Source organism: Megalobrama amblycephala, linkage group LG2 (genome assembly GCF_018812025.1).
Source record: "Megalobrama amblycephala isolate DHTTF-2021 linkage group LG2, ASM1881202v1, whole genome shotgun sequence".
Taxonomy (NCBI): domain Eukaryota; kingdom Metazoa; phylum Chordata; class Actinopteri; order Cypriniformes; family Xenocyprididae; genus Megalobrama; species Megalobrama amblycephala.
Window position 1 is genome coordinate 12,483,588 of NC_063045.1, and position 23,450 is coordinate 12,507,037.

Below are 23,450 nucleotides of genomic sequence, written 5' to 3' on the forward strand. Positions count from 1 at the left end.
TGAAGTCCACTATAAGGAGAAAAATCCTGGAATATTTTCATCAAAAACCTTAATTTCTTTTGGACTGAAGAAAGAAAGACATGAACATCTTGGATGACATGGAGGTGAGTAAATTATCAGGAAAAATTTTATTTGAAAGTGAACTAATCCTTTAACCAATAAGCGAGGTAAGCGGCTGCTTAGGGGAATTAGGGGGCCCCCAACAAATATCAAGAAGCCTATATAAATCATCTAATATATATTTTCTAGACTATTTTAAGTCATAAAGTGAGCAGGATAATTAAAATGTAGCGCGTGGATTCGGCAGGCATGTATTCATGATACTAAGCGGGGCAGTCGGTCTCAGAGCCCTCCAAAGCCCTACAGCGCCACATAAACTTCTTATGTAAATCTGTGGTGAACAATGGAACTGCAGCGCCCTTTCAGAGCCATTTGGGCAGATTTCTGGCTGCCCCGCTTATTTCCACGTGACGTTACCTCACGTAAACCTCGCTCCAGACCAAGACTATATAAGTCCATGTCTGAATCAGGTCAGTAACTAGATGGCATGTCTGTTTTATGTTTTTCTGAGAATAGACAACTGTTTTCTTCACTGGAATTTTACATAACTTGTAATATTCTAAAACAAGATTCTGATGCAATAAATACTACATTTAGGCAATTCTAAGATGGCATTCTATGCGTTTGTTGTGTGTAGCTACTAAAGTCTGTCAATCAACATTAGAGCTCCACCCTAACGCAAGGACATTAGAATTCTGCCCAACCTAAATTTACGGCCAGGAGCCGCTACTGGCCTACATGTGAAAAATGTTTTTTTGATCAATTTTTGATGCATTAATACTAAAGTAATCACAAATATGGTTAACTGTAAATAGTTTGTCACTGAATTTAGTTGTTTTTTTTGTGTGTGTGAATTCAACTGTATTTAATTTTACATTGGTAAAATAAAAGTTCCAGGTTACAGATATTTTTAACAAGTTGTTTATTTAAAAATGTAGGGGGGAAAATCAATAGAAAAAAAATATACATGTAGAAAAAGAGTGTTTTGAGTTGACTGTTGGGGCCCCACCTGGAATCGCTTTGGGCCCCCAAATCACTAAGTCCGCCCCTACACACATACGCACAATAACTTTGGCAGAAAGAAAAATGTAAAACATTAGGCTAATGAAAACGTAGGCTACATAGGATGAGGAGCCCATAGTGTTAAAGGGTTAGTTCACCCAAAAATAAAAATAATGTAATTTATTACTCATCCTCATGCCGTTCCACACACGTAAGACCTTCGTTCATGAAATCCGATGACTCAGTGAGGCCTGCATAGCCAGTAATGACATTTCCTCTCTCAAGATCCATAAAGGTACTAAAAACATATTTAAATCAGTTCATGTGAGTACAGTGGTTCAGTATTGATATTATAAAGTGACGAGAATATTTTTGGTGCGCCAAAAAAACTAAATAACGACTTAAATAGCTCCGAACCACTGATTCATAATGCTGATTCATAACGCTCCGAAGCTTCCCGAAGCAGCCCCCGGCCATCACTATATAAGTCATTATTTTGTTTTTTGGCGCACCAAAAATATTCTATTATTAATATATTATACAGTACAGTGGTTCAATATATTAATATTGAACCACTGTACTCACATGAACCGATTTAAATATGTTTTTAGTACATTAATGGATCTTGAGAGAAGAAATGTCATTGCTCCCTATGGAGGCCTCACGGAGCCATCGGATTTCAACTAAAATATCTTAATTTGTGTTCCGAAGATTAACGAAGATCTTACGGGTGTGGAACGACATGAGGGTGAGTAATAAATGACATTATTTTCATTTTTGGGTGAACTAACCCTTTAAATCTAAAAATAAACAAAAATGAAAAACCAAATACTAAACATTTTCACGCACACATAATTTTTAAGTTATTTATCCTTTTTTCTTTTTCTTTTAAAATATAGGCCTATCTCTCTCTCTCTCTCTTTATATATGTATATTCATAAATAGCTGAGCAAATGATTCTTTGAAATAGCCTGTTTTAGCGCACCTCTAACACGGATGCTAAACGTCATGTGCTCGGCATGTAATCTTCGCGGTGTTTCTGTACATCTGATAACAGATGTGAATGTCCTCTCCAGATGATCACTCGCTGTACGCGTGCACTCACGCTCTGTCATCACACTTCTATATTTAGAGTCATAAACTGAGAGGGAACGCTCTAGTGCTAAAATAAGGGAACACGCAGACCCGGAATGGCAATCGGGAGAATTCCTGGTGGCCAGCTATAGTCTTGGCAGACTCTTGTTTTTCAAATCACCTGTTTACTCAACGTCTGCGACGTTATAGCTACTGATTTTGGTTCTTGTCCTAAACACTTCATGCTCCTAAATAAAGCTGATCACTGTCACTCTAACACACAAACAGCTCAAACACATATCAAATATCGCACATGTTGATCTTCTAGCTGTACTGAGCTAATAAACAACAACACTGAGAGAACAGGCAACAGCTTTTCTTACGAACAAACAACAACCTTCTAAGAACTTATAAAGTCTCATACACAAACATCTCAAGTACAAATATAACATGTACATGTTCTCACTGTACAGAACTAGTAAACAACAACAATCTTGAAAGACAACAACATTTAAAGAATAACAAATTTGAAAAAAAAGAAAAGAACAAACTACATTATTTAAAGAAAAACTACAAAACTGTAAAAGAGATCAGTGGGACTTCCTGGTGTTAAAAAAACAAACATCCAAAGAACTACATTTAAAGTGATAGTTCACCCAAAAATGAAAATATGTCGTCATTTACTCTCCCTCAAGTTGTTCCAAACCTGTATGAATTTCTTACACAAAAGAAGATATTTCAAAGAATATGGGTAACCAAACAGTCTTCAAACAACTTGAGGGAGAGTAAATGATGACAGTTTTTTCATTTATGGGTGAACTATCTGTTTAAAAAAACTAAACTAAGAGGTTTAAAAAAACACCAAGAAAAAACACCATTTCATGAACAATATACATCACTTAAAGAACAAATAACACAATTTAAAGAACAACTTTTACAAAAACAAACTACATCCTACAAGTCAAATTCAAAGACACCGTGTGTTCCCCAACAGTCCCCTAAAAGTCATTAATAAACATCAACAACACTTGATAGTTTATATGGAAAACTTCCTGAAGAATTTTCACTGGTTATTGGCACATGTCTAAATGACAAATCATTGTTGTAATTTGCAGTATTGTTTCTTGAACTAAACTCCTCTGTCATACACACACAACCCACATGAGAAAAGTTGTATAGCCTATAACAAATAAACACACACACACACACCCATATGGTTCTGCTTGATTAAACTAAAAGCAATAGCAATGATTAATGATGACGTAAACACACACAAACTTATATTGTTTTTATATGAATATTGTTAGTAGTTTTTATTTATCACTTTTTCAATAATAATAATAATAATAATAATAAAACATTCCGGGATATCTTCACTGGGAAGTCAGATTTAGCTCACTTCTGGGAACTATTTTATCCCCAAAGTGTAGCTGCGTAAATCTACACACATCATAACACTTCAACACTGCATGCTAACTGATATATCAGAGGCTGTCCCTGTAGTCAGTAGCTAACAATAGCCTAGCCCTGCGAGGAGACACACACACACACACACACAGAGAGAGAGAGAGAACATCTACACACATGCACACAGTCTGCATGCACTGTTCATGCTCTCTAAGGCTGCTGGGAAGTTCTAGTAACAGCAGTACGGTTTATAGCTGTTTCGATCAAGCCTAAACCTGACGCGGGTCTTTGACCCAGTGTTTGTGTGCAGACACACATGCAGGCCCCGTATAAGGTCCAGTCGTATACTGTAGCACTATTTACAGTGAGGCGCCTCTATTAGGGAAGTGGGAGTCTAAAAGTCAAAGATACATGTGGCCATAATTTGTTTTATTAGTACAATAATAATAGCCTACGTAAAATAATATATATGGATGCCAAAAAAGAACTCACTTGACTTGATATGCAAGATAATAAAAGGCAAATTGTACATTCAGACTTTTGTTTTCGGGTGCGGTACCTCGGTCCACACCTAACATCTAAAAACATCTTTCATACCAAACAAAAGAGACAAGTTTTTCTCAAATTGTCATTTAAATACAAACAGTAGCTAGAATACAGTTTGTACGAAGTCAAGCCTCTTTTTTCAGATCGTTCCAGTAAACACAACGCCGTGTCTCCCTATGGCATGTAACAGGACCGCTGTCGGATCTATTTATACACCGAGGATAGACTCGGAGTGAGTCAGAAAAAATCCCCCGTCTCTGTCTCACGCTCGCACAAATCTTTCCGTCAGCATGGCTGCGGAAAAGCCGCTGAGCTTCTCAACAGAGTGTGACATCGGCGCGTCCAGTCAGGGACGATTGGAGACGGAGGGATGAGTGATGGATCAAGGGAAGAAAGGAAGTGCGGAGAGATTGAGCCAGACCGCAAACCCAGAGGGAGAAAAGCACCGGGGCTCAGGGCTCCCTCGCTCTAATTGAGTTATAAAATATGAGTTTTACCCACCGCAGCCGCTTATGTAAGAGAGAGAAGAATATAGACAACGCCCTTAAAATACTAAGGGGATGGATGGATGGATAGATTTTTCCAGCAGATGAACGATAAAAACATTGACAGCCAATCAGAATCAGGCATTTAAAGTGGTAGATGATGTAACAAAAGCATGCACTTATAATAAACTGAATGAACTAGCATTGTTGTGGATGCTAATATAGGCCTATTTATTTATACTATACCCTTATATATTCTTTTTCGTTCTTTGTTAAGGGTTAAAAAGAAATATGGAATACCTGCCCAGACAGCAACATAATGTGGCCCACATCTGATACATGTGGATTACACACGGACCAGATGTGGGCCGGATCTGGGCCGACATTATGTTGCTGTCAGGGTGACCAGTAAAAAACTGTTGGCGAACATCTCGACACCACCCACACTGCTGAGATGAATCTGTAAAAATGTGCTGCACACTTTGCTTTAAACAACAAAATAAGACAACAAAAATGAGAGTGGTGAGAAAACAGCAGTGGTGAAAGCATCTGATTATAGTGATGTGGATATGTTTGCACGAGCTTTGCAATTGGGCTCTCCAGTCAAGTCATGTTTATTTATAGGCTATACCACACAATGTATTGCTTTAAAGCAAGCAGCTTTGCATTACTAAACATTAAAAACTGTGCCCGTGTGTCTTTCATTAGAATTAGAATAACAAATTCATTTTCTACTATAAAGCAGCTCTCCAGTGTGTTCATGTTTTTACTTGCGGATGTCTGACCTTGATGGACTGAACAGAAGAAATGAATCAAGATTTCCACATTAAAGAAGGCGGAGTCTCAGAGCCACACCCATCTATTATATAATCGTCATGAACTAATGGTATTTCGAAGGTGTTTACTAGCTGGAGTGAACTTTTTTATGAAAAGTTCGCTTTGGCAAGCTGTTTTGAACTCCAGGCGAACTTCGTTTTAGCCTGGTTTTGTTCGAAATGACGTCACACCAGTTCATTCTTCGATTTCGCTTGAAGTATATCAGGGGCTTTATAGTTATCATTTGGTTTGAACGGACCTTAATTGTTGCTTTTTAGCTCTGCTGGTTGATTTCACATGTGTTTCTGAAGTCGTATCACGGCCTTTGATCCGAAACACCCCACGAACTGTTGAACAGCGAACGGCTCAGTCACACTGACCTTTACATGCTCGATAAGGAACCGGCAATGGCCACACGTGTCCGATAAATGTGTGTGTGTGTGTGTGTGTGTGTGTGTGTGTGAAATTAACCTTTGCACACTATTCAAGTCACACATTCACTGATGCACAGTCATAAAACAAGACAGGGAGAGAGAGCGATTGCTCCTGTTTTTGTGGAGATAATAAGCAGAGGTAAAGTAATCTCCCCCAGTTTCCAGTAATTATGCCGTTGACCTGGTGGCAGTAAAACCTGATTTATACTTTCAGTAAATACTGTGTTCTTGGCATTCAGTGCAGCAAGGTGTTCCTCCTGTAATTCAGCTAAAAATGCAAAAAGTCATTCAAAAATTATTCAATAATGAGGAAGTTTTGCAATTAACAGAAATCAACAGGCCTATTAAAAAATGTACTAAAAACATTTATACTGTACAGATAGACAGACAGACGGACAGATAGACCAGAAATCGACAGGCCTATTTTTAATATATATACAGGGAGTGCAGAATTATTAGGCAAGTTGATTTTCTGATCATATTTTTTTCCCAAGCACATTTTACCAATTCCAATCCACATCAATCTTAATAACTACTATTAATATTGTTTTTAATCATTTATAAGTGATATATAATTGTTCATGAAGGCTGGAAATGAAAAATGCCTTATATTCAGGTGTGCAGAATTATTAGGCAAGTTTTCTTTTACAGGCAAAATGAGCCAAAAAAGAGATTTAACTCAGACTGAAAAGTCAAAAATTATTAAATACTCATGAGAAGGACGCAATACTAATGCAATACTAGAAATTGCAAAGTTAAAGCATGACCAAGGGACAGCAAAATGCTCATTGGGTCAGCGGGGTCAGACAACAACAGGTGGAAAAGAAAAGACACATGTTAACTGCAAAATAATTAAGAATTAAGGTGAAGAATTAAGTGTGAAACCATCAGGAACCCTTTAGTCTCCAGCGCCACCATTTTCCAGAGCTGCAACCTACCTGGAGTCTCCAGAAGTGCAAGGTCTCAGGATCTCAGAGACTTAGGTTAGCTAAAGAATCCTAAAAAATGACCTGCACTTGATAAGAATCACAAGCTGAAGTGTTATAAAATACATGAAGACTGGGTTTTAATAGGGCTTATAGACAGACAGCTTGAGAATGACTCCTGATGGACCAGCACCACATCCTCTTGTACCACTGTTTGAAGAATTTATCCAGAATCTGGCAGTAAGGTGTTTGAGTTCACTTTTAGTCCATCTCTTATCCTGAAATGTCTGTCTTGCAGAGATGGACTAAAAATGATCTTCCAAAACTTACTGCCAGATTCTGGAAGATAAATTCTTCAAACAGTGGTACAAGAGGATGTGGTGCTGGTCCTTCAGGAGTCACTCTCAAGCTGTCTGTTTATAAGGCCTATAAAAACCCAGTCTTCATGTATTTTATAACACTTCAGCTTGTGATTCTTATCAAGTGCGGGTCATTTTTTAGGATTCTTTAGCTAACCTAAGTCTCTGAGATCCTGAGACCTTGCACTTCTGGAGACTCCAGGTAGGTTGCAGTTCTGGAAAATGGTGGCGCTGGAGACTAAAGGGTTCCTGATGGTTTCACACTTAATTCTTCACCTTAATTCTTAATTATTTTGATGTTAACGTGTCTTTTCTTTTCCAGCTGTTTTTGTATGACCCCGCTGACCCAATGAGCATTTTGCTGTCCCTTGGTCATGCTTTAACTTTGCAATTTCTAGTATTGCATTAGTATTGCGTCCTTCTCATGAGTATTTAATAATTTTTGACTTTTCAGTCTGAGTTAAATCTCTTTTTTGGCTCATTTTGCCTGTAAAAGAAAACTTGCCTAATAATTCTGCACACCTGAATATAAGGCATTTTTCATTTCCAGCCTTCATGAACAATTATATATCACTTATAAATGATTAAAAACAATATTAATAGTAGTTATTAAGATTGATGTGGATTGGAATTGGTAAAATGTGCTTGGGAAAAAAATATGATCAGAAAATCAACTTGCCTAATAATTCTGCACTCCCTGTATATATTAGACATAACGTAAAGTTAGCCGGTCACTATAATAATTATGATTTAATTAATTATTATTATTATTTAATATATTGATTAATATTATAATTAATTAGTATAAATGATTTAACAAAATCACAAAATGATATAACAAAATAGATTTTAAATTATTTTAAATAATTGAAATAATATTTTATTATAAATAATATATTATTAGATCATGTTATTTATTATTATTTAATAATAATATTATATTTTTGTAACATTGTATAATCAGTACATTATCGCTATTATTATTATAATTAAATAATTAATTAATTAGTTTTATAGTGTACTACAAATTGCTCAAACTTCAGTACTGCTTGTTAGCATTTCTGTTGTTTTCTAGAAGTCTCAGCTGCACAAACAGGCATTCATAAACATTCTGGGACTCTTGCAATGTCTTAAAAACACACACATGCGCCGTCATGTGATGTAAACAAGGAGTTTGCTAGGGTAGACTGAGCATGCATTTGCAACAACAGCATGCGATGGCATCAGCTGTATTTGAGCCTTGTGTGTGTGTGTGTGTTTTGCACTGCCAGTTAACAGCTTGTTTTTGTGTGCTGCCTTTACCAGCTATATCTAGGTGTAGATATAGTGAGTGTTTTGTCTGTACAAAGACCTTTAACGGTACAAAATAAACTGGCAAAAAAACCCCACTTATCTGGTGCATTATTACACAAAATGCTGCACTGTTGTGTATAAATACACCTCTTAGATGCAGTAAAATCACAGTTTTTATTGTTTTAACACATTGGAGATGTACATAAAGTTTTGATTACATAGGAAGAAAATGTCCTGTCAAATGTGTTGTGTAATCTGATAAGCCATGTCAGCACCATACAGGTCAATACGCGTCATATTAATGTGCTGTCAGGGAAAGTTGACAGTAATAACAGTGCCCGAACTTGACACAAAGATGTGGGTGTGTTTGGCACCATGGCGACACGCCCGCCAATTATCTCCACAGAAACCAAGAGCACAAAGAGAAAGAGCGTTAATTGAGATGAGAATATATACTGTATATATACACCGATCAGGCATAACATTATGACCACCTTCCTAATATTGTGTTGTTCCCCCTTTTGCTGCCAAAACAGCGCTGAGCCGTCGAGGCATGGACTCCACTAGACCCCTGAAGGTGTGCTGTGATATCTGGCACCAAGATGTTAGCAGCAGATCCTTTAAGTCCTGTAAGTTGTGAGGTGGGGCCTCCATGGATCAGACTTGTTTGTTCAGCACATCCCACAGATGCTCGATTGGATTGAGATCTGGGGAATTTGGAGGCCAAGTCAACACCTCAAACTCGTTGTTGTGCTCCTCAAACCATTCCTGAACCATTTTTGCTTTGTGGCAGGAGCATTATCCTGCTGAAAGAGGCCACAGACACCAGGGAATACCGTTTCCATGAAAGGGTGTACATGGTCTGCAACAATGCTTAGATAGGTGGTACGTGTCAAAGTAACATCCACACTTTTACCAGCTTTCCTTCTTCCCATAGTGCATCCTGGTGCCATGTGTTCCCTAGGTAAGTGACGCACACACACCCGGCCATCCACATGATGTAAAAGAAAACGTGATTCATCAGACCAGGCCACCTTCTTCCATTGCTCCGTGGTCCAGTACTGATGCTCACTGCCCATTGTTGGTGCTTTCGGCGGTGGACGGGTCAGCATGGGCACCCTGACTGGTCTGCGCCTATGCAGCTCCATACGCAACAAACTGTGATGCACTGTGTATTCTGACACCTTTCTATCAGAACCAGCATTAACTTCTTGAGCAATTTGAGCTGCAGGCGCTCGTCTGTTGGATCGAACCACACAGGCCAGCTTTCGCTCCCCACATGCATCAATGAGCCCTGGCCGCCCATCTGAGCCAAACAAGTTTATCTTAGTCTCACCAGACCACAGGACATGGTTCCAGTAATTCATGCTCTTGGACAGGTTGTCTTCAGCAAACTGTTTGTGAGCCAGCTTCAGAAGAGGCTTCCTTCTGGGACGACAGCCATGCAGACTGACTTGTTGCAGTGTGCAGCGTATGGTCTGAGCACTGACAAGCTGACCTTCCACTTCTGCAACCACTAAAGCAATGCTGGCAGCACTCATGCATCTGTTTTTTGAAGCCTGACGTGCAGCACAAGGTCTCAACTTCTTTGATTCAACTTCCGAGTGGAACCCGTCTTGGAAAACCCCTATGACCCTAGCGACTGTACTGTAACAGTTTCAGGGCGTTACCGATCTTCTTATAGCCTAGGCCATCTTTGTGGAGAGCAACAATCATAATTCTCAAATCCTCAGAGAGTTCTTTGCCATGAGGTGCCATGTTGAACATCCAGTGATCAGTATGAGAGGATTGTACTCAAAGCACCAAATTTTAACTGCTCTAATACAAGATCCACACATTTATATGGTCCTGTCAAGCAGACAAAAACATAAACATGATGAATAGGACATGTGGCTTTGCATGGTTAAACGACATACAACTGTTATCACTTAGGGTGTACTCACTTTTGTTGCCAGCTATTTTGACAATAATGGCTGTATGTTGAGTTATTTTCAGAGGACAATAAATCTATACTGCTATGCAAGCTGCACATTGACTACTCTAATATATCCAAGTTTAATTTCTATAGTATTGTCCCTTGAGAAGATATACTAAAATGTTTGCTGAAATGTGAGGGGTGTACTCACTTTTGTGAGATGCTGTATATATAATATTGGGCTGTCAAATCTAATAAAATCTAGAATATATATAATATATGTGTGTGTATATGTTACATACACATGTACATGCATACATACCCACACACATATTTACAAACTTTTATGTTAGATGCGATTAATACATTTTAAAAATAATATAGTTTAAATACTTCATTTTATTTATTTACTTCCCTAGCAATAACTGGATGGCACTCACTATTTTTAAAAAGTAGTGTAAAATGCTATCAGTCAGTGATGATTTACTGACGTTTTGACTTTTGTTCCTCTGGAGCCCAATGTCGTTTGTCATCATCTAGTGTGTGCATTTTGCCCCGTTGCTTTGTTTGTTTCCTCACTATTGTTGAGCCGAGCGAGCGAATATTTGCGCGCGCTGTCATGGTGAAGGCCGTGCGTGTCTGTTTGTGCTGCTTATGAAAACAAATGAGAGAGAAAACAAAACAAAAATGGCAGCACACACAAACACACACACACACCTGTGCACTATATGCTAAACAGAATTACAAAGGAAAATAAGTTCACAAAACGTGCATGTCTTCCACACAGACGATACACACACAAGTTAACTACGCAAACACGCAACATTACCTAGAAAAATATGCTCACCGTCCCACATACACACACACAGCTCTGAAAACAGCATGAGTGTGCACTCAAATGGGCTATTAACTATTGCGCTGTAACCACGGCGACCGGAGAGCTCAACGTAACATGATCTATTATCGACTGCCAGGAGACGCAGAGAAAAAAGCATGCCTGTCGCACTCGCTGTCTTTGTGTTTATAGAACTCTGTTGCAACTTTTAAACGCCTGTCTGTCTCTCTGTCTGTTTCTCTCTTTTTGTCACTTTCAGTCTCTGCTAGGCTCTTTGTATTTATTTTTCTTTATCTTTCTATGCCTGCCTGCCTGCCTCTATCAGTCACTATCTCTTTTTTCTCTCTTTCTAAGCATGTCTCTCTGTCTGTCTTTCTTCCTGTTTCTCAAAATATCTCTCTCTCAGGCCCTGTTTCCAGCTGGTATTAAGACGCGTTTTGGTCGATCGGATCACAAGTGGATGACGCTAAATGCAGGTGTAAACAGGGTGTAAAATGTTTTGAGCTTGTCCACTTCAAGAGGTAATCGAAAATGCATTCGACCGAATTGCTTTCATAATGTAGACGTGTTCAACAGACCTAATGCGTATACATTATGGGAAGCGTGCTGGCCAGACAGGATTTAAACTTTGTTGGCTGAAGACCCAAGTTTGGTTTGAAGATGAAAAATGTACCAAGCACAATGTTCTCTCACCATTCCTGATTTCGAACACAAACTCACTGCATTCAGCCAGGGTCGTGGCTGTCAGAGCAGAAACGAAAGCTGCTGCTCTCTCTGTGTTTTTCCATTGTCTCCGCATTCATATGTAAATTGTGCAAGCTTATTTCGTCCAATAGACTGAAAGATCTGAAAAAATGTATACATTTCCCCACCAATAGTCCCTCCCCTTGAAGAAATCAGGACAGAAGTGGTCGAAAGTGGACAAAACAGATGGATTAAAACACCAGGTGTAAACGGGTATTCAGACTGTCCTTCTGTCAGTCTATGCCTGTCTCTCTCCCTGTCTGTCTGTCTGCCTCTATCGGTCTCTTTCCTTTTCTGTCTCTCAGTTTGTACATCTGTCAGTTTACAGTGGTGATCAGAATTATTGGCACCCTTGGTAAATATGATCAAAGATGACTGTAAAAATAAATCTGCATTGTTTATCCTTTTGATCTTTAATTCTTAAAATTAGCAAAAGTCTAACCTTTCATTGAAGAAAAAGAATTGAAAGTGGGGGGGAGTCACATTATGAAATAAATGTTTATCTACAAAACACGTTGGCCACAATTATTGGCACCCTTTTATTCAATAATTTTTGCAACCTCCTTTTGCCAAGAAAACAGCTCTCACTGTTCTTCTATAATGCCTGATGAGTTTGGAGAACACCTGACAAGTGATCAGAGAACATTCCTTCATGTAGAATATCTCCAGATCCTTCAGATTCCCTGCTCCATGTTGGTGCTTCTTCTCTTCAGTTCACTCCACTCATTTTCTTTAGGGTTCAGGTCAGGGGACTGGGATGGCCATGGCAGAAGCTTCATTTTGGGCTCAGTGACACATTTTTGTGTTGGATTTGATGTTTGTTTTGGATCATTGTCCTAATGGAAAATCCAACCATGGCCCATTGTTGGATTTCTAGCAGAAGCGGTTAGGTTTTGAATTTTTATCTGTTGGTATTTGATAGAATCCATGATGCCATGTATCTGAACAAGATGTCCAGGACCTCCAGCAGAAAAATAGGCCCACAACATTAAAGATCCAGCAGTATATTTAACCGTGGACATGGGGTACTTTTTATCCATGTGTGCACCAAACCCATCTGGTGGGTTTGCTGCCAAAAAGGTTTCATCTGACCATAGAAGCTGGTCCCGTTTGAAGCTCCAGTCTTGACTGACAACTTAATATGCTGGAGATTGTTTCTGGATAAGAGCAGAGGATTTTTCTTGAAACTCTCCAGAACAACTTGTGGGGATGTAGGTGCTGTTTGATAAATTTTTTAAGGCTTTCTGAGACTCAAGACTCAACTAATCTTTGCAATTCTCCAACTGTGATCCTTGGAGAGTCTTTGGCCACTCAAACTTTCTTTCTCACCGTGCATTAGGATGATTTAGACACACGTCCTCTTCCAGGCAGATTTTTAACATCTTTAGTTGATTGGAACTTCTTAATTATTGCCCTGATGGTGGAAATGGGGATTTTCAATGCTTTAACTATTTTCTTACAGCCACTTTCTACTTTGTGAAGCTCAACAATCTTTTGCTGCACATCAGAACTATATTCTTTGGTTTTACTCATTGTGATGAATGATTACGGGAATTTGGCCTTTGTGTTTCCTCATGTTTATACCCCTGTGGAACAGGAAGTCATGGCTGGACAATTTCATGTTCATGATCACCCTGGTGAGCTAAAAAAATGTAAATATAAATGGGAATATACTTCAGAGATATTTTACTCATAAATATTTTAGGGGTGCCAATAATTGTGGACAACGTGTTTTGAAGAAAAACATTTATTTAATAATGTGATTCCCCCCCCCCCCACTTTCAATTCTTTTCCTTCAATGAAAGGTTAGATTTTTGCTCATTTTATTAATTAAAGATCAAAAGGATAAACAATGCAGATTTATTTTTATAGTCATCTTTGATCATATTTACCAAGGGTGTCAATAATTCTGATCACCACTGTATATCCATCTCTTTTCCCTTTATTTCACTGTCTGTCTCTCTCAGCTTTTCTTTCTTTATATCTTTCACCCTCTCTGCCTGTCTTTCTCTCACATTCTGGTTCTTGGCCTGTCTTTCTGTCTGTCTCTTTCTGTTTCTCTTTCTGCCTGCCTCTTTGTCTTTATTTCCATTTCTCTTCCTGTCTGTCTCTCAGCTTGTCTTATCTGTCAGTTTATGCCTGTCTGTCTTATTCTTTCTCTCTTCCTCTGTCTGTCAGTCTCTCTTTCAGCTTTTCTTTCTCTCTTCTGTCTCTCTCCCTTTCTGCCTGTTTCTGTCTAGCCACTTGTCTCACCCTCAGTCGGTCTCTCTCAGGCTCTCTGATTGGTGTCATTCCAGGGATAATGTAGGAAGAATCTGACCTAGATACACGCACATGCAGGCCAGATTAGCGGACATGACGTTATATGCACTATACCCTCAGATTAGCACGCTAACAACCTCCTACAGCCAACTCAACCACACTCTCACACACACACACACACACACACACACACACACACACACACACATCTGTTTATTTGACTGTTACCGATGCACCACAAGGTGAATTAATAAGACCGTTTGGAGATCAAATCAGAGCAGGAAGAAATTAGCCTTTAGCCTCTACCAGTATTTATTTAATTGCTAATAGCTTTAGCATAAAAGCAACTTCTTGTGCAATGCTGTAAATCATCCAGTTTGCTAATTTCTTATTAGCGACCAACCGCAGAGTGGTAAACAAACCTTTAATTGGAGTTTTGGACAAAATGGCTATACAAAACAACAGAAAGAGAAATAATTTTGCATCCTTTTTAGCATTTGTTTTCACAGTGGCACTGAGGAATAAATGTCCCTGCACAGCACTGTCAGACATCAAAAACATCAACATCTGAGCCATATTTAAGCTATACACAGACATCTGTGGGAAACATAGGTTGTGTTAGGACAAGGTGAAGGGTTAAGAACCTTAGCTCGCCTCTCGTCTCATATCCTCTCTCCTCCTCTCATCTAATCTCACACCCCGCATCTCGTCTTTCTCTCTCTCTCCACTGAATTGATTAGCATTCATCCTGATGCGCTGCTCTTCCGTGGAGAGCTGATGGCGTGCTGATAAATGGTCGGGGGGAGAGAGGGCGTCGCTCTCGAACGGACTCGCTGACATCCTGCATTAACCAATCAATAACCAGACACAGGGGACGGGGGGAGCCAGCTCGCCCAATCATTTGCATCGGCCCGTCTGCTATAAAGGAGACGGAAAGGAGAAAGAAAGCAGTTTGAGAGCCTGTGCAGCGGGCGAGAGCAGAATGCTTTCGTAGGCGTTAAAGAGGGAGAGAAAGCCGCAAGGGCAGCGGTTATTTTATCACAGCAGTTCTTCATTTTCACAGCGGTTCAGCACAGCCAGAGGCATTGAAACCCAATCTAACACAAACACACGCACATTTATCTAGCTGTCTACATGGGGACTGCCCATTGACTTCTATTGTTTTTACATTAAGATAATTATAATTACCATAGATTAACACAGCACTCATACACACATTTCAGCATTTTTAGAAACTAATACTTTCAATTAGGCTATTTGGTTTAAAATTTAAGGATGCCCATAAAGGGGGCTCTTTTTAAGATTTGGCAGTGTTTGGTAATATACTACCATGGCGTTGTCTGGATTATCATGTAAATACCACAATTTATGAATATGGAAATCATGGTATATTTCAAAGTACCATAGTATTACCATCTGATACCGTTACTGCATGGTATCACCACAGTGCTTCTTGTAAGGGCATCTAAAGGAAAATCACTTCCCATGGTACCATAGTATAGCATTTATATAATATGAAAACCGTGGTATTTTTTGATATGCCTTTTCACAGAATACCATGCTATTTCCATAGTATTTACTTTATAAAAAAAATACCGTAGTATTACCGCGGTAAATGTTTGAAAACCACGATAATACAATTCTACTTTATATGTGCTGCTGAGTGAGGCTGATAAAACAAGCACATACATGCTAACTCAAAAGAATATACACACAATAACAATACACACAATAATATATCCGTTATAGCAGTCTGCGGGCTCTCAGCGTGCGCGCCCTCGCAACAAGGACGTCTAGAAAGGTCAGCTGCAGCATTAGATCGCGGCGGGGTGTGTGTTTGTGTGTGTCCGCAGCAAGGACGATCCCATTCATCTCTGCTCCGAGCCGCTAATGCTGCTGATGAGAGAAACCCAACCTCATAAACAAGGTATAAAAAAACTCAGGGGAACTAAAGCACGGGGATCCGATGATCGCACACACACTCTTTGTGCGCACACGAAAGTGTGGCGGTAATGAGTCTGCGTGTGGCGGCAATCAGAATGTGCTGTGGAGTATTCCCCGCTCGCCGAGCTAAAGGGGTAATCAAAATTTAATTACGCAGAAAATGAAGGGCAAAACCCCACGATCCAGGACCACACGAACGACCGCTGATTGGTGGATGACAGATACGCGTTTGAGAGAGAGAGAGAGAGAGAAAGCAAGAGAGAGAGCGGGAAATTAAATTCAAAGATAGTAATCGCCCTACATCGTTCTTGTCCCAAGATGACATACTGTACCATAGGATATTTGACTGCTAAGCACGGCTATCTTTGTGACAATCCTGTTACTCAAAACATATGTCCCGTCTAAACATGGATCAATGCTCTTCTTCAGAAAAAAATCGATTGGTTACAGTGGTTTCAGAAAACTTTGAATATAGTTATATGGACACTTATTATACACCAGTGGTGAACACAGTACAAGTTAAATGAAATAATACTCCAGTTAAAAGTACTCCTTTTAAAATTTTACCTGATTAAAATAGGCCTTTAGCTGAAAATATTAGCCTATGTATTAGACTATTATTCATTTTAATAGTTAATAAGGAAGATTTGTGGATGCGGATATTAAATACGCATCTGCAAACAAGCAAAATAAATTTTATTAAAAAATAGTCGTACATTATCAAAATATTATCATATATCTTTTCAAGTTACTGACAATTCTTGTGAAAACAACCACAAAATACAATGGTAAATGTGGTTTTTGTGTCTTAAGCAAGAATATACAATGAGCTCTTAAAGGGATAGTTCACCTAAAAATGAGAATTCTGTCATCATTTCCTCACCCTCAAGTTGTTCCAAACCTGTATAAATTTCTTTGTTCTGCTGAACACAAAGGAAGATACTTTGAAGTGAAAATAGCATATTTTCTTAGCGATAGATGCTATTTACAGTACATGTAAAAGTAAGTACTTTGCAATAAGAGTAAATAGTAATTAGATGCTATCTATACTTTATATTGGCAGATCTCGTGCACCTCAGTTTTTTTGTACATTAACAGGATGCAATAATACCATAGAGTGTAAATGATATTTATTAAAATTATTAAATGGATGCTGCCTTTTTGGGAGAATAAAAACCCTCCCTACACCTTCGCCTAACCCTACCCAATAAACACTTTTAATAAAGCATAAAAATACCCCAATATGTTTGCAGATATTTAGAAAACATGCCAAGTTCACCTACTTGTTTCTCAGAAAACAATGCTACAGCCAGATATTCTACTTTGAAATGTGCGTTCTATGTCGGAATGTCTGTCATTGTTTTTGTCTGTGCGAAACCGTGTGCTGCCAGTTTATCCAATACTATTTCGACATATTGCAGCCACGGAAACCAGCAAACAAACTGGGTCAGAGAATCGCAGATTCTACCTGACCCAAAAAGCCTCTGCATTCATCTAAAAATCTCTATGAATGACAGCATATTAAAACACAGATAAATCAACTCATCAGCTTACAAATGTGCAAGTCTCCTCAGCTTTCATTGTCAATTGCACTCCCTCTTGTTGCAAGTCCTCAAGCTGGCCACCCGCTTCTTTGAAGGAGGGTGGGGCAAACAATATTTTGAATTTGGACTGCAGTACCTATTTCGACCACTGTCGAAACACTCGTTCGCAGTTTATTTCCATGTTTAGAACATTATTTTCATTTTTAAATGCGAGCTCGGCAAGAGGCAGATTCGAACTCGCTACTGCTGCGCCACTGAAGACATTGAATTCCATGTGTCTGTTTTAAAACTTGAGTGGCCCAACCAGACATTGGTGGACGAAGCTAGTGTAAACAGTGTTTGCCAACAAGGGATATTATTTGCACTTAGTGTAAATAGACACTCCTTGTAGGCTATAACCTAAATATGAATTCCATTTATGATAAACAATACCAGTATACTCAACAATATTCATTATAGCACCTTACTTTTTGCCTCATCAACCAAATTCTTAGCGGGAACGAACTGCTGCAATCAGATCACTTCAATTCATGAATGAAACATCGTGCCTTTTGAATCATTTAGTGCCATTGGTGAACCAACAGGTTCACTGAGAACTGCCTCTCAAGAATCATTCGTTAATGACTTCGACATCGTTATCGCATCTCGCAGTGGGTCTTAAGTTCTTCACTTTGAATTCGAATGAGGAAAGCCATGTTTTTTCTGACATTGAGCAGAAGAAAAAGTAAGATATTGTGCAGGGAACCTTGAAGTAAAAGTTTTTTCTCGGATACTTGAACTTATATACAGTAAATGAGAAATACTTTGACAGCCCCTGGACACTTTGCACTTTCATTGTGTTCTATGGAAGAAAAGGTTTGTAGGGTGTTCATTTTTGAGTGAACTATTCCTTGCCCACCAAACCTATGCGTTTTTCCTATGAAATCTAGTTAAAGCATAGCGTTTAACATTCAGTCTGCACTGCCTCAGCGTTTTGTCACAGCGTCCTGACGGCTCAGTGTGTCCGCAGAGTTTAAGAGCGTGACATGGCTTCTCCTGACCTTCAACCCTCGTTTATCGGCTGCCGCCTGCCTGGCCGTCTAACTCACTTAGCGTATGGCTCTCTGCTCTTATCAACGGCTTCACTGACAGACGACGAAGACACCGGAGAATAACTGCCTCACCTCGTCACCGACAGTACGGCGAGAGAGAGAGAGAAACAAGTAGAGGGAATTGTCGAACGCGGCGGCCTCAACACCCTACAGACTTTGATGGCCCTGAGCCCTGAGATGAAATTTCAAAGCGTTGTCTCGCTCGCTCGCTCTCTCTCCTCATCTCGCAGTCTCGCTGCAGAAGGCAATTACGAGTCCCTGGTCTCCGCGGCCGCCCACCTCCCTGCCGTCTCGTCTTTGCATTCCTCTTTTTTCCTCTTTCCTTCCCTCATTACCCACTTTCCCACTCTCTGCTTTTTCTCTCCCTCTCCGCTGTGAGTCATGCAAATCAGCAACGCTCGCATGGAAAAATATCGGAATCATTAATAATTTTGGGGCGAATTTCAAAAAGGTGGAGAGGATGCTTGGGAAAAAATGGCAGGAAGGCAGAGAGGGGCCATTTTAATGGAAAGGAAGTAATCATGGCGGGCCATTCAAGATGAAACGCCGCCGAATCCTTTGACGACTAAATGACGGCGTGCTGTGCACAGGATGCCCTTGAGCGCTGATCCGAGGTCAGCTTTCCTGTATTTAACTACTGCGTGCAGATCTAGCAAAACCTGAGCTCAGATCAGCACCGGAAGGCATCTGGCAGCCGCTTATTTCAATAACCAAATCCACAATGACGGGGAACCTGATCTCTCAGAGTTTGCAGGCCTGACCAGATCATATTCTGCTTTTCCCTGGAGATGCGAGATGTTATCTGAGGCGACGTTCAAAAATAAAGGTTTCAGTTAGCAAAATGGATTGAACTGGCATAAAGAACTTTTTTTTTAAACTTTCTAGATCTTTGGAAAACAATCTATTAGGGATGTGCCTGAAGCCTATCGGAAAGGCATAGAAAATGAGTAACGCATTCTATGGAGTCCCTAAAGGGACATGGTGTGGCTTGCTGCGGTATATCGATACTGAAGTGTATTGAAGCTTGTTTTCGCTATATCTCAGTTATGACTTTATAACATGCAATTGCGAGTTTCTATCATGCAATTTTGACAACAGCCTGTCACTGCCATATACAGTGACTCAGTTCAGCTACAGTATTTGTAGATTTCTATGGTTATCGCTACAGTAAACATATTTTAACCATGTGTAAACAAAAATATTATCTAATAAATTGCAATTAAGGTGCATTGAATGTTAAAATGCCTTTCAAATACAATGTTAAGAGGGTATCATTACCCATTTTACTCTTAGTAATTTAATAATTTAATAAATGTAATAATTTAAAAGTTCAGTTTAGAGGTAATGGTATCATATCGATATTGATGATACTGGCCATTGAAAGTATCGTATCGTATCGAAAACAAAATAAGTGGTATCGCCCATCCCAATTGGGTTACATTACAGTACATCAGATTTCACGTCTAATGTGAAGATAGTAAGGAGAGATGACTGACAGGATGATGTCAGAGGATTTGGTGCGCAACAGATCCTGAGTCATTGACAAATATCTTGTAATGTGTGGTCCCCCACTCTCTATACACAAAATTATGTGTAATGTGAATTGGAAAGCGAAAGTAAAATGCGAGCGCGCATTCAAAAGCAATTTCAATACTCCGCATTTTGATAGAGGCTCCCTGATACCTACAAATTACATACAATTACCCAAATAATTGCGAGAGAACGCAAAAGCATTGGGAATATATATTTTTTCTCCCATGTCATATTTTTTTCCATCACCATGTCACTTTAGGGGCTCCGTAGAATGTGTCATTTCCTTTCCGAACATAGTATTCGGCTTCAGGCACATGTACTAGTACTATGAAAAGTCCAGAAACAAATAAGCTAATCTGAAGAATTTATAATATCTCCTTTCCTACTGCGGGAGGTACTTAGTTTTCACATATAAGATCCTCTTCAACATTTTGTGGAACTGTTTTTGCTGCTAAAAGTGCAACTCCGATCCTCTATCATTGTTGTTCCTTTTGTGTCGCCCACAAATGAAACATCAAAATCACGTTGAATCTTCTTGAAAAATAAAGAACTTAATTTTTAAATGAATGCATCATATTTAAACTCTCCAGAATCTCTATAGCCCCTTAGACTTCCATTGTAAATGCATTACTGTAAACACATTGTTTTTTCCTTGTAAATGATCTTCTGTGGTGGTGCATTCTGGGACTGCAAAGGTAAGCTTAGCTAAACTAAGAGTTTGTGAACTGAATCTGGCACCAATAAAGCGTACAGACCACTTATGATATAAATTTACACCTAACATGTCTTACAGTCCCTTGTGTGTGTTAACGCTTACATACGCGAAAGTAGCTCCGTGACGCACTGATAGCCTTAAATCTGCGGTTGTAAAAATAATTACCGTGGCAAGAAGATTTACAGTATAACTGAGCCATTTATACGTTTTAATTACAGTTGAATCCCCATTCCGTTCGTCATGCCTAATTTATGGTAATCTACTGTAACCTAAATACTTCAAATCACAGGTGGTAGCGTAAATCAATAGCTCAGATGTTTTGAAATGGATTTTCAACACAAAAATCATTTAAACGTACGGAAGAGTGTTCAAACTTTTCAACAAAAGCCTCTTGAGGGTGTTTAAATGTTTGGCTCATTCCATTGAGTCCGTGTTATTAAATTCAGCTTCCTTTAAATCAATTTCCTAACTGAATTACACACCATCTTGTTTTGTTTCGCAGGAATCTTGTCATCTTGTCTCCAGAGTAGCAGCTCTCGACACTGCTTTTTGACCACCGCCATGTGGTTTGTTTCGGCCACAATGGTGGCGACACTTGTGCACAGCTTGTCTTGTTATTGTCACTAGAGAAATAGAATGTCCTTCCCGACATTTCTGAAGGGTTGCATTCTGGGAAGTCCCAGACAGTAACAGATGACCAGAAGCGAGACCACTGAGGAACTGACAAGCTGCCACTGAAATAGCTCAGAGAGAGATGTCAAATATAGTGAGAGGCTGTAATAAGACAGCTATTTTCTTGCACTCCGAGACAAGACACAATCCTCTTAACAAGAAGGCAGCATCCGTCCTCTCCATTATCCCTGCTAGTTTGTTGCTCACCTAGTGAGTCACTTTTTAAGATAACGTAAAATTAACAGTTTGACGAATTCTAATTTCCCCTCTTTTTTCGTCCTTGGAGTTTTTGCACCACAAGCATTTTGGTCTCACTTCTCTGCAACGAAAAGCAATGGTGTACGTTTTTGGGGTTGCACCTGATACCAGAACCCTTTTGTGCACCCAGAGGACACGTTGCATCATACCTCATATCTGCTACACCGTTGGTTTTACGGTCCTCCAAAACTCCATCATACTGCCTGGAAGTTTCAGTATGTCACGCCACGGGCTGGTCTTACATCAGCTAGATGGCAGACAAACAGTCGGAGTATGAGAAACGCCAGATCAGCACATCCAACTGATGGCCTTCTTTCCTATATAGTTCTCCACCAGAATCCCTAATTAGGGTGCAAAAAGAAAAACGAGAGAAAAATGTCAACCAGCAGGGTTTAGACTATGAATATGGCAGGAAACACAATGGAAAGTATGAACAAACAAGCATCTGATACCCACCTCAAATCAGCTTTATACTGTCTCGTGTTTTATCTTAGTGACACTATTATGGGTCCATCAGTACTAAAGGTCAGTTTGTCTACTAGTCTGACCAGACCTAAAGATACATGATGTTCAAAGAGCAAATTTGGCTCTTAGATAACAAAGGTGAAGTGCAAAAAAATACGAAATTCGAGATGCTAAGCAAAACATTGGGTTTATAATGAATTGTGCAATGCAAACTTCTACCTCAAATGCTTCGGCCAAATGGGTCAACAATAAATTTGTTTTGGACTCAGTAATTACTATATTTAACAACTTCAGATAGCAGTGAGGTAGTATGTCAGAAATATATATTGATTTATTAAGGACATACCAACTAGGCAAGTGACCTTTCTTAGAGATGACAACTGCTTAACTGAGTGCGTTTACATGCACAATCTTACATTTACAGTAGATGCTTCATTACCGACAACGTGTAAAGTCTTGTAAAATCATTGTTCTTATTTTCAGGAAAAGATTCGTCTGATTACAGTCCATTTATGTTTTGATGTCAAAACCAGACTAAAACTTAAAGGGTTAATTCACCCAAAAATGAAAATAATGTCATTTATTACTCACCCTCATGTTGTTCTACACCCGTAAGACCTTCGTTCATCTTCAGAACACAAATTGGATATTTTTGATGAAATCCGATGGCTCAGTGAGGCCTCTAATGTCAGCAATGTCACTGAACCTCTCAAGGTCCATAAAGGTACTAAAAACATATTTAAAACATGTGAGTACAGTGGTTCTACCTTAATATTATAAAGCGACGAGAATACTTTTTGTGCGCCAAAAAACAAACAAACTAAATAGCGACTTTTCAACAGTATTGATGGCCGATTTCAAAACACTGCTTCGAAGCTTTACGAATATTTTTTTTGAATCAGTGGTTCGGATCGCATAAACGAAGCCTCGTTTACTGAAATCACGTGACTTTGGCGTTCCGAACCACTGATTCGAAACAAAGATTCGTAAAGCTCAGAAGCAACGTTTAGAAATCAGTCATCGCTAGATATTGTTGAAAAGTCGTTATTTAGTTTTTTTGGCGCACAAAA

At 39.2% G+C, this 23,450-nt stretch overlaps 1 long non-coding RNA gene across 1 annotated transcript; it reads right to left on the minus strand.

Moving 5' to 3' along the window:
* Nucleotides 1-13,669: 13,669 nt before the first annotated feature.
* On the minus strand, nucleotides 13,670-23,007 carry LOC125263661. The gene is made up of 2 exons (XR_007183869.1): nucleotides 22,065-23,007; nucleotides 13,670-15,076 (listed from the first exon to the last, which is right to left on the minus strand). It is a non-coding gene; the product is annotated as an uncharacterized LOC125263661 (long non-coding RNA).
* Between the last annotated feature and the right edge of the window lie 443 nt (nucleotides 23,008-23,450).